The sequence below is a fragment of the Hemitrygon akajei genome, chromosome 28, assembly GCF_048418815.1.
Source record: "Hemitrygon akajei chromosome 28, sHemAka1.3, whole genome shotgun sequence".
NCBI lineage: Eukaryota > Metazoa > Chordata > Chondrichthyes > Myliobatiformes > Dasyatidae > Hemitrygon > Hemitrygon akajei.
The window spans coordinates 36315631-36328445 of NC_133151.1; the positions used below are offsets into that span (position 1 = coordinate 36315631).

The window sequence follows — 12815 nt, forward strand, 5'->3', positions numbered from 1 at the left end:
GCCCCTTTTCAATGCCCTTTCCATCTCCCGTTGCAATTTGCACGCTACATCCTATTTACTCGTTGGAGCCCTGTATACAACGCCCAACAGGGACTATTTGCCCTTACAGTTCCTTAATTCTGCCCACAAAGGTTCTACATCTTTTGATCATATGTTGTTGCGTTCTATGAACTTGATTGAATTTTTTTTTCCATCAGAGACATTCACCACCCTCATCAGGCTGCCTGTACAATCGGTACAATGTGTATACTTCGACGTTAAACTCCCAACTGTGATCTTACGATCACGACTTGGTGATGCCCAGAACGTCGTTCCTGCCAATATCAAATTACGCGACAAGTTTAAAGACTTCCACCATCTACCAGAATCCGCCAGAGACATCTATCCTGGGCCAGCATTCTATGTTCTCCCCAGGTATAACCTATGTCCTATGTGTATCGTTCTCCTCCCGGGCATGAGGCTTTAGAGTTTCCATTGGGGCTTCTGTCACAAAGTTTTTGATGGGATAGTGTTGCTATCCGCATACCGAAACCTCCTGCATTCGCATGCGGTCATGCAACCATTCATGTCGGAGTTGAAAATTCTCATGCCTTCAAAATACCTCTATAAACGCAGTCTTTGTTGATTCCAAGCGACAATCCCACGTTATGGTATTCCAGAATCTTGTTCTGAAAAAGATCTTGAGTAGGTCGCCCAGGGGATAATTGAACCTACCTGAAACACTGCTCGGCCAGGCCAGTCCGTTTTGTACAGTGAAGGATAAAATAAAACTTTCAACTGAAGAGCAATTAGTACAGGCTCTGCACTTTTCCTGATTCCCTGATGCAGATTCTTTGTCCCTGTCACCAAACGCATCCTAACTTCCCTAGTGACCGCAGTTTTTGCCCAAACTCCGAGGCTATGACAGGAACTAACTATTAATGAGAATTCCAATCGACAGCCTTGCTTCGGCTCTAGTGCTCTTGGATTCCTCTGCAACTTTCTTCCTGAGTAACGGTGATTCCACTGATTCACCATCATCCCCAATCTCCTTAAACGGGTAGACATCGGAAACACCGCTCCCCATGTTCCTATTCTCTCCTCCAGGTAACCGCTCATTTCTCTTCAATGTCTTCCACGACATCAATAGGTTTCAATAGGTGCATTTAATGCCAGAGAAATGAATACAGTATACATCATGAAATTATTTTTTATTCGCAAACATCCACGAAAACTGCTCAGTGCCCCCCAAATAAATGGCAGTTAAAAAGTTATAACCCCAAAGTACCCCCCCAAAGTCCGCCTTCGACGCTTTAGCAGAGGCAACCAACGACCACACACACCCCCCACTACCACAAGCGAGGAAGCATCAGCACCGTCCACCGAGAGCTGAAGCTTGCAGTAAAGCATCACTAAATCACTAACGTCTTGACTATTCAATTATAAACCATTGCTGTCCTTCCCAATGACTGTCACGGCCCTTCAGCTGTGTAATTTTTTAGATGTCTGTATTCCACTGTTGGTAAATCTGCTACCTCACTGATGAACTCACACACGTTCCTCCGCCAAGTGCTACTACACCCCACCCTTTGTTCTGTGACCCGTTCCTCTCTCCACGGCTGTCCAAACGTCTCTTTAATCAAAGTTCAGAGGAAATTTTTTTCATCAAAAATACATACGTCATCACATAAAAAGCTGAGATGCTGTTTCCCGCACACATACTTAACAAATCTATAGAATAGTAACTGTAAACAGGATCAATGAAAAAGCAAGTTAATCTAAAACAGCAGTGATTAGATGGAAATGAATATAAAAGACAATAAATACGGTGAGAACGAAATATCAAGATATACATTCCTTAAAGTGAGATCTTGTTTATGGGAACATGCCAATTGTCCTTTTTTTTTCCAAGAGAGTGATCCTTGAGGAGTAGGAACTGTTTTGGACCCTGTTGATCCGAGATTAAGACACTTATAAGTTTTGCCTGCTGAAAACAGCGAGAAAAGTAGTTTGATGATAAATGCTGTTCTGATACGACGATGTTTTATGTAGATATGTTCAGTACTTGGGAGAGCTTTACTCGTGCTGTATTGAGGTGAATCCACTACCTTCAAAGATTTTCCCTTCAAGGGTGTTCACATACCGGGCTGTAACGCTGCCAGTCACCACACTTCCCACGACACGTATATGTAAGATTATCGAAAAAATATATAGTTGTAACTGCAAAGTTCAAGATAGTTTAATGAATGCAAGGGTAATAGAGAGAGAAATAATTGTCGCTCCGAATCCCATGCAGCATAAAAAAATACAAGATAAAGAATACAACACAACACACAGTAAGTTCCTTTCCAATCTAAAATTAAATGACATCAGATCGGGGCAAAATCTGCTGAAGTGTATTAAGAATCTATTAACAGACTGGAAGCAGCCCGAGATAATGATTTTTATTTTTATCTTTCAAGGCTGCATGTATTTACTCTTTGGCCAAGGAAGTGATCAGAGCTTCGGAAACAGCTGGTCACAATCGACATTACTGACTTGTCCGACGGACCTAAATGTTGCATCTCCCCATCACCCTATGCCCGGGACAACTCTGCAGGAATTCCTCACAACCGTTCCTTGTGCTGAAACACCTCATCAAGTGCTTGCCTTTCACCGCAAGTTGCCGTTATGAATTTAGCAGCTTCAATTTCAATTCAAATGTTAAATGTCTTTATCAGATCCCCTCGCAACCCATTCGTTTCCGAGAAGATCTAAACCGGTTGCAAAAATCTACTAACTAACGAAATCACTACACCTCCGATTATTTTTTCTCCAGTAGATCTTTTCCGCGCTGTCTCTAACACCATTGTACATTGGCTGATCTATGGCGCCTAAAGATGAACGCAGCTTCACATTCAATACGTCAGACGGCATTTTTGTAATATGAATGTCCTCCAAAGCAACTCCACTGGTTTGCATTATCCATTCAGCAAGCACAACATAGTACTCAGTACACACAAAGCAGAAATTTTCATCGACTGATTCATAATCCCACCCATTCACAGTGGCTCGAGACATGGAGACCCTACAGTTCTGTGTCGGTCTCTCCCTCCCAAGCCACACTCTTACTCCTAACATAGCTATGGGACCTTTTGGTATTTACCTGACTTGCCTGATCAATCACATAATATTAGTCTGTCCTCCTAGTTTCCCTCTTAAGAGTATTCTTAATAATGTTTTATTCTTATCAACTGATTTGCCCGATTCTGACCTCCTACACCTCGTGTATGCTTCTTTCATTTCTTGAGCAGAACCTTTATATCTCTCATTGACCAATGTTCCCTAAACTTGCCCTGTTTTCCTTGACTCTAAAATAAACATGCTTTTTCTGGACGGCTGCAATCACAGTCATATAAAAAAAAAAACTCCCACTTGCCATTTGTTCCTGTTCTGTCATACAGATTGTCTTACTCCTCCTCTGCTAGATCCAGTCAAATCCACTAGACTTCACCTTTCCTCCAGAATAGATCCCTAAACTGTGAACTTGACCGTACGTTTCCATCACTATCTTCAAACTAAGAATCAAGAAGGTATTAACAATTACAAGTGTAAGACGTGGGAACACGAAACAATTCTCATAGAGGTATGAGAATAGGAGAGAGTGAGCAATTTCAAGTTCCTGGGAGTCAAGATCTCTGTGGATCTATCCTTGTCCCAAAATAACAATGTAGCTATAAAGAAAACAAGACAAAAGCTGTATTTCATTAGATTTTGAAGAGATGTGGTTTCTCAATTAAAACACTCAAAAACCACTCTCAGTGTACAGTGAAGGGTATTCTGACAGTCTGCATCTCGCTTTGTTGGGGATGGGGATGGGGGCGGTTACTGCACATGACCAAATGATGCTTCCAGAAATTGTAGAATTAGTCAGCTCCAACTTGCGTATTAGCCTCCAGACTATAGAAAATATCGTCAAGTAGCGGTGCTTCTACCCCTCTGTCATACGATTCCTAAAGGGAAATTGATTCCATGAACACTCCCTCACTTTTATAATATATATTATTTTTGCATTTGCACTATTTTTCATCATTTAAATATACATATATACTTACTGTTATGGCTTTACTTGCATGCTTTTCTTTCTGTGTTATCATGTTTTGGATTTGAATGCTGTTGGTAAGTTAACAATTCATAAACAGAACTAGGTTTATTATCACTGGCATGTTGTTGTGGAATTTGTTAACGTAGCCGCAGCAGTTCAATAAATACATAATATAGATGAAAAACTAAAACTATAATAACTATAATAATAATAATAACTAACTAAATCAATTACAGTATAAGTATATTGAACAGATAAAAATCGTGCAAAAACAGAAAAAAATATAATTTATATTTAAAAAATGAGACAATAGATAATAGGCAATAGTTGCAGGAGTAGGCCGTTCGGCCCTTCGAGCCAGCAATGAGGTAGCGTCCAAGATTTCAATGACCATTTAGGTATCGGATGGCTGAGAGTACGAAGCTGATACCGAATCTCTGAGTGTTTGCCTTCAGGCTTCTGAACCTCCTGCCTGATGGTAACAGTTTTCAAATTTCCCAACACATGCCAGTGATAATAACCCCTTCTGATTACGATACAAGGGATTCTTGATCAGCCTGGTGGGTAGGCTGAGGAATGCTAAATGGTGTTCAGTCCACATGAGTGAAGTGTGGCAATTTGTGAAGCATATCAGAGAAAGACTCTGTGATCGCAGCACAGTCTGTCAGCAAAATGTTCCTCCCCTCCATTGACTCCGGCTGCATTTCCTGCTGCCGATGAAGTGAGAAAGAGAAGCGTTTTACTGCATTTCGGTATATGTGACTGAAGCACAAAGAACACATTAAATTCCCACTGAGCCCGTTGCGGCAGCAGTAGGGAGCGCCGTCCTCCGGACAGCGCAGAATTTCCCAGCTGGTAATGAAACGCAGCAGAAAAAAACGAGCCGAGATCACAGAGAGGGAGCAGTGAGAGAGGGTTAAACTGAACTCCCGTCGATGGGAAGATTCAAACTTGTTCAGAGTAGGCATCCCCTATTGACATCAATGGATCTGATGTTGAGAGGGTGATCGTCTTTAAATTCCTCGGCATACACATCACCGAGGATCTCAAAAGGTCTGTACATACCGGCTGCGTGGTATAAAAGAAACAACAGCGTCCCTTTCACCACAGACGGTTGCAGAAATTTAATATGGGTCCCCAAATCCTAAAGACGTTCTGCAGGGGACCATCCTGACTGGTTGCAACACTGACTGGAATGGGAACTGTACTTCCCTCCATCTTAGGACTCTTCAGATAGTGGTGCGGACAGCCAAGCGCATCTGTTGATGTGACCTTCCCACTATTCAGGACATTTACAAAGACAGGTGTGTAAAAAGGACCTGAAGGATCGTTGGGGACCAGAGTCACTCCAACTTCAGACTGTTCCAGCCGTAACCATCCGGGAAACTGTACCGCAGCATAAAAGCCAGGACCAACAGTTTCTGGGACAGCTTATTTTCCAGGGCACCAGACCGAAGAATTCATGCTGATACAATCGTATTTCTGTGTTATATTGACTGTCCTGTTGTACATACTATTTATTACATATTGCTATAAGATGGACATTACACATTTAGACGGAGACTTAACGTAAAAAAGTTTACTCCTCACGTATGTGAAGGACGTAATTAATAAGGTCTATTCAATTCAATTCCACGGAAGAGACTTCGCAGTGTAGCAGTCGAATCACACACATGAATATGTGCAGATGCTGTAAATCCAAGCAACATTCACAAAATGCTGGAGGAACTCAGCAGGTCAGGCTGCTTCGTGAGTCTGTAGAAGGAGATCGGCCTGAAAAATTGACTGTGTACTTTATTCCATAGATTCTGCTGCACATTTTCGCTTGTACGAGAGAAGGGAAAAAATCTAATGGATCACTAGCGTCCCAGGGTGGGCTCGAACCACCAATCTTCCGGTTAACAGCCGAACGCGCTCACCGATTGCGCCACAGAGACGAGAATTGAAATAGCACGAATAGATAACCTATATCAATTGAAATGCAACTTCCTGTCATAGCTGCACAATGTGATACATTAGTGTTTGAAAATGCAAGGACGAATATCTGCACCACGCACAAAATTCTGGTGGAACGCAACAGGCCGGGCAGCATCTATAGGAAGAATTACAGTCCACGTTACGGGCCGAGACCCTTCGTCAGCACTGACTGAAAGAAGAGACAGTCAGAGATTTAAAATTGGAAGGAAAGGGGAGATCCGAAATGATAGGAGAAGACAGGAGGGGGACGGATGAACCTAAGAGCTGGAAAGGTGATTGTCTAAAGGAATACACAGCTGGAGAAGGGAAAGAATCATGGGACAGGAGGCGTAGGGTGAAAGAAAGGGGAAGAGGAGCACCAGAGGAAGATTGAGAACAGGGAAAGAGTGATTGTGAAAGGGGCAGAGAGAAAAAAAAGGAGGGAGGAATAAATAAATAAATAAGGGATGGGGTAAGAAGGGGAGAGGGGCATTAACCTTCGGCTGGACAGTAGAAAATCAAAATGACTATCTGTTGTCGCCAACAGAGAGTATAGCAGAGTATGGTTTCGATCCATCGACCTCTGGGTTATGGGCCCAGCACGCTTCCGCTGCGCCACTCTGCTGCAGGTAGTACAGTCTATTCTTGAACTGTGAATGATGCGCTTCCTTTCGTGTGTCTGTATGTATGTGTTTATGTCTGTGTCTGTACATGTCTGGGTCTGGTTCTGTGCCTGTATATGTCTAGGTCTGCTTCTGTGTCTGTATATGTCTGTGCCTGTGTCTGTACATGTCTGGGTCTGGTTCTGTGTCTGTACATGTCTGGGTCTGGTTCTGTGCCTGTATATGTCTAGATCTGTTTCTGTGTCTGTATATGTCTGTGCCTGTGTCTGTACATGTCTGGGTCTGGTTCTGTGTCTGTACATGTCTGGGTCCATTCCGTCTTTTTTCCCGTTTCATACTCACGTACTTCACTTTCTTTGGTTGATTCCCTGTTTCTCCTCTTTCTCGTTTTCTCCACCTTTCCTACTCTCTGACTCACCCAGTTATTCTCTCTCTGCCGTTTATGCTCTATACATCTTGCACCTCGGTCCCGATATTTCGCCAAGAAATGTGCTTTACATTATTTAATTATCCAGACGGACAATTCATCCCACTGGTCGGCTTTTTTTTTCTAAAATAAATAACGACGTTTTAACCAGAGGTGCCATTAACTTCCTTATCCTGTCCTGATGATTGAATGACTGTCGGAGTTCCTTCAGTGTTGAAGCAGCAGATCAACTAGTGAAGCGGAACTCGCGACATTAATGTACCGCAAACGCCGACATCAAATGCAGCAATTCCTCCGCCGGGATTAACTGTTGCTGTCATATTCAGACCATCACAGCCGGACCAGTTAGTGACAGATGGGGAGATGTGGAGTATCGCTGATGATTCGCCCCTCCCTACCATTTTCCATTTTCACACCAAAGCTTTGTAACTGATAAAGTGAAGGTCGGGTTTTAACTCTCCCAGGTAGGATGGCTTAAAGACAGACTGACAGTTGCTTATCCCGTGGCCAGCTGAGTTACTCCAGAATTTTGTGAATGTTGCTCGAAATTTCAACATCTGGGATTTCCCACCGATTTTTCAATTCACAGGCACCAACCTGGAGATGCCGAGGCTTGAATCCCGAACTTCATACATGAAAGCATACGATCTCGCATTGAAATATATCCAGGTTGTCAAACGTACGTGAAATGCTCTTTCTGAGTCACCAATCAGAAAGAGTGAACATTGAATGGTAGAAAAGAGAAGTCAGAGGGGAATATCCGGTTTCTCCAGCCTGCTCCGCCATTCAATCCGATCCTGCCTCGTACTTCCGGTAATGCTCCCACACCCTTTCTCCTTCACCATTCATTTCCTTTTCCCTCACTCACCTTATCTCCTTGCCTACCCATCGCCACCCTCTGGTGCTCCTCTTCCGCTTGCTTTCTTCCATGGCCTTCTGTCCTCTCCTATCAGACTCTCTCTTTTCCAGTCCTGTATCTCTTTCGTCAAACAACTTCACAACTCTTTGCCTCACCCCAACCCGGTTCGGTTTCACTAATCACCTTGCTTCTCCTTTTCCTCCCGCCACCTTTTAATTCCACTGTTCATCTTTTTATTTATCCAGTCCCGCTGAAGGTTCTCGGCACGAAACGTCGACAGTTCTCTTTTCCATAGATGCTGCCTGACCTGCTGAGTTCCTCCAGCATTCTGTGTCTGTTGATCCGAGTCTTCTATCTCAATTACCAAACCGGTGAATCTGCTTCCTCATAGCATCTCCCCAAATCTTTGATTAAGTAGATATTCTGAGAAATGTTCTTATATTGTAAAAAAAATTCGAATGATTAATTGTATAAAACTTCTTAACGCATACAAAAACAAGCCACAGAAAATGCAATTTAGAGACTTTTTTGATTAAAGAAATTGTCCCTTTCCCTCCCAGAGGCAGGCTCTTGATTTGTTTTGCTGAATACAGAGTTGTTTGTCTGGTCTGGAAATGTGTTCCCAAGCATTAAATTGATATTATATCTGCTGGTGAATCTCACTCTCTCTCTCTCTCTCTCTCTCTCTCTCTCTCTCTCTCTCTCTCTCTCTCTCTCTCTCTCTCTCTCTCTCTCTCATCTCTCTCTCTCTCTCTCTCTCTCTCTCTCTCATTCTCTCTCTATCTCTCTCACACACACACACACAGACACACACAGACACACACACACACGAGAGTTAAATACAGAAAGTGCAGTAGCTAGAAAACTGAAAGAGTAGATGTGACAAACACAGTGGTGATATATAACAAGTACAAGCCTGGAACTATCTCAGAGGAATTGTCTAAATATTAGTTGCATGTGGACATCAATAAACACGCTATGATCATAAACTCTTGGCAGCGCGTTATGCCTATGGAGAGACGGTACTCTGGACGACAACAACTTAAGAAACACTGGAAACATTTTGAGACAGTTACCGAAGTAAAGTTATAGGACTGAGTTGGCAAACTCAGCGCAAGAAAATAAATGAAAGAAGTGAGAAGGGAGTCTAAGAGAAAAGCCGAGTGAGAGCACAGTGCGGATGATGAGGGACGAGGGAAAATCAGCGAGGGAAGGATGAAAGAGGAAATATAACTTCCTCAGTGTAATCATTTCAGGTTATCTCTGCTGGGCTCGGCACATACCTCCTGGTTCAAAGAAGACACGGCAGCGACATCTATAAGTTTGGAATCGAGCCCCAGCCTCCCACGTGACAGGCGGTGATACCAACCAGGAATAAACAGGAGTGTGCACTTATTTCTCAGTTACCGATTCGAACTCGGGACCTCTCGTCCAGCGTTGATGCCTCTATGCCACCAGCCGGCCCCGTGAATCGCAACAGTAAAAAAGAGCTGAGATCGCAGAGGGGGAGCAGTGAGAGAGTGAGCAGTGAGCAGTGAACAGTGAACTCTCATCGATGGGAAGATTCAGACTTCTTCAGAGTAGACATCCCCTATTGACATCGATGGATTTGGGGTCGAGAGGGTGAACGGCTGCAGGATCCTCGGCATACACATCGCCGAGGATCTCTCCGTCCGTACATACGGGCTGCGTGGTGAAAAGGGCACAACAGCGCCTCCTTCACCTCGGACGGTTGAAGAAATTGGTTGTGGGTCCCCAAATCCTAAGGACTTTCTACAGGGTCAGAACTGACAGCATCCTGATTGGCTGCACCACTGCCTGGTGCGGGAACTGTACTTCCCTCGATAGCAGGGCTTTGCAGAGTGTTGTCCGCGTAGCCTAGCGCATCTGTAGATGTGAACTTCCCACGGTTCAGGACATTTACAGAGACAGGTGTGTAAAAAGGTGCTGAAGGATGGTTGGGGATCCGAGTCACCCCAATCTCAAACTGTTACTGCTGCTTCCATCCGGGAAACAGTACCGCAGCATAAAAGCCGGCAGCAACAGGCTCCGGGACAGCTTCTTCCACAAGGCCATCAGACCGATTAATTCACGCTGATGCAATCGTATTTCTGTGTTATATTGACTGTCCTGTTGTGCATACTATTTATTACATATTGCTATAAATTGTATATTTATACGGAGACGTAGCGTAAGGATTTTTACTCCTCGTGTATCTGAAGAACGTAATTAATAAAGTTTATTCAATTCAATTCCACGGAAGATACTTCGCAGTGTAGCAGTCGAATCTCAGATGGGAATATGTTCAGATGCTGGAAATCCAAGGAACAAACACGAAATGCCAGAGGAACTCAGCAGGCCAGGCTGCTTCGTGATTCTGTAGAAGGGTTTCGGCCTGAAAAATCGACTGTGTACTTTATTTCATATGCTGCTGCACATTTTCTCTTGTACGAGAGAGACATAAAAAAAACTACGGGATCACCAGCGTCCCTGGGTGGGCTCGAACCACCAACCTTTTGGTTAACAGCCGAACGCGCTCACCGATTGCGCCACAGAGACGAGAATTGAAAAAAGTTTGAATAAATAACCAATTTCAATTGAAATGCAACGTCCTGTCATATGAATAATGTGATACATTAGTGTTTTAAAACTCTAGGCCGAATAGCTGCTGCCGCCAACAGAGAATATAGCAGAGGATGGTTTCGATCCATCGACCTCTGGGTTATGGGCCCAGCACGCTTCCGCTGCGCCACTCTGCACCAAGGAGCAGTAGGAATTATTGAACTACCAATGATGAGCAGTGTTTTGTGTGTATGTGTGTGCCTGTATCTGTACATGTCTAGGTCTGGGTCTGGTTCTGTGTCTGTATATGTCTGTTCCTCTGTCTGTACATGTCTGGTTCTGGGTATAGGTCTGTATCTGTACATGTCTGGGTCTGGTTCTGCGTCTGTATATGTCTGTTCCTCTGTCTGTACATGTCTGGCTCTGGGTATAGGTCTGTATCTGTACATGTCTGGCTCTGGTTCCGTATCCGTATATGTCTGGGTCCATTCCGTCTTTTTCCCGTTTCATACCCACGTACTTCACTTTCTGTTGTGGATTCCCTGTTTCTCCTTTTTCTCGTTTTCTCCACCTTCCCTACACTCTGACCCAGCCAGGTATTATCTCTCTGCCGTTTATGCTCTATCCGTCTTGCACCTCGGTCCCGATATTTCGCCACTGAAATGCGTTTTACATTATTTAACTGTCCAGCCGGACAATTCATCCCACTGGTAGGCTTTTTTGAAAATCAATAACGACGTTGTCAAGATGTGGGAGATGTGGAGTATCGCGGATGCTTCTTCTCTCCCTGCAACGAGGGAAGTTTTTTTTTCCATGTCACCACCACAGCTTTGTAACTGATACAGTAAGGGTCGGGTTTTAACTCTCCCACGTAGGACGGTGTAAAGACAGACTGACAGTTGCTTATTCCCTGGCCAGCTGTGTTACTCCAGCATTTTAAGTGTGTTGCTCGGAATGTTGCTTTCTGGGATTCCCGCCGATCTTTCAATTCACTGTCACCAACCTGGAGATGCCGGAAGTTGAATCCCGGACTTCATACATGAAAGCATACGATCTCTCATTGAAATATATCCGATTTGTCAAACATACTGGAAATACTCTTTCTGAGTCACCAATCACAAAGAGCGAACATTGAAAGCTGCAAAACAGAAGTCGCAAGGGATATCCAGTTTCTCCAGCCTGCTTTCACCTTATCCCCTTGCCTGCCTATCGCCTCCCTCTGGTGCTCCTTCTCTATTTAGTTTCTTCCATGGACTTCTGTCCTCTACTAGCAGACTCCCTCTTTTCCAGTCCTGTATCTCTTTCACCAAACAACTTCCCAAATTTGCTTCACCCCAGCCCATCTCTATTTCGCAAATCACCTTGCTTCTCCCTTTACTCCCTCCAGCTTTTAATCCTACTCCTCATCTTTTTTTATCCAGTCCTGCTGAAGCGTCTCTGCCCGGAAAATCGACTCTTCCCTTTTCCAGAGATGATGCCTGGCCTACTGAGTTCCTCCAGCATTCTGTGTGTGTTGATCCGTGTTTTCTACCTCACCTACTTCACCAAACCCGTGAATCTGCTTCCTCATAACATCACAGCATCTCCCCAAATCCTTGGTTAAGAAGATATTCTGGAAGACAACAACGTAAGAAACACTGGAAACTTTTTGAGGTCGTTAAGCTGTCACTGAAGTGGAGTTGTAGGAGTAAGTTGGCAAACTCTGCACAAGAAATGAAATGAACAAAGTGACAAGGGGGTCTATGAGAAAAGCCGAGTGAGAGCGCAGTGTGGATGATGAGGGGCGGGGGAGTAACAGCGAGGGAAGGATGAGTGTAGTGTTCTCGCACAGATGTAAACGAACTCTGAACTAAACACCAAGCATAAACCAATCAATGAGGCGGTACCAGTAAGATTAACCGTTTCCTGTTCACTCTTCCATATTAACGTATGGTGAAAACGGTTGATAAAACAGTACAAAATATATACAGTATTTGTTTACTTCTTCACATCACATTTACATCATAAATACTTGCAAAAGTAAAACTACAAAAACTATATTACATTAAAGTGCAACATACAGTCAGAAACTACCTACGCCATCGACTGGCTTTAAATACACTTCAACACAAACTTTCCGCAACTCTTTAAATAACAAAAAAACATAAACTTTATCAACCGTCATTACTTTTAACAGAATCAGCATTAACATTTTTAATTCAACATATCGATTACCTCATGAACTTACGGCGTTGCTTCACTAATGTTTCTAGAGCGTAGAAAGAAAACTTTTCTCGCGCTGATCCTGCACACATAAGCCCCCTCCTTCCAGTTCCTCCAAACCGG

At 43.6% G+C, this 12815-nt stretch overlaps 2 non-coding genes across 2 annotated transcripts; both read right to left on the reverse strand.

Moving 5' to 3' along the window:
• Positions 1-5926: 5926 nt before the first annotated feature.
• trnan-guu (transfer RNA asparagine (anticodon GUU)) lies at positions 5927-6000 on the reverse strand. The gene has a single exon. It is a non-coding gene; the product is annotated as a tRNA-Asn (tRNA).
• Positions 6001-10413: 4413 nt separating this feature from the next.
• On the reverse strand, positions 10414-10487 carry trnan-guu (transfer RNA asparagine (anticodon GUU)). Its single transcript has one exon. It is a non-coding gene; the product is annotated as a tRNA-Asn (tRNA).
• Between the last annotated feature and the right edge of the window lie 2328 nt (positions 10488-12815).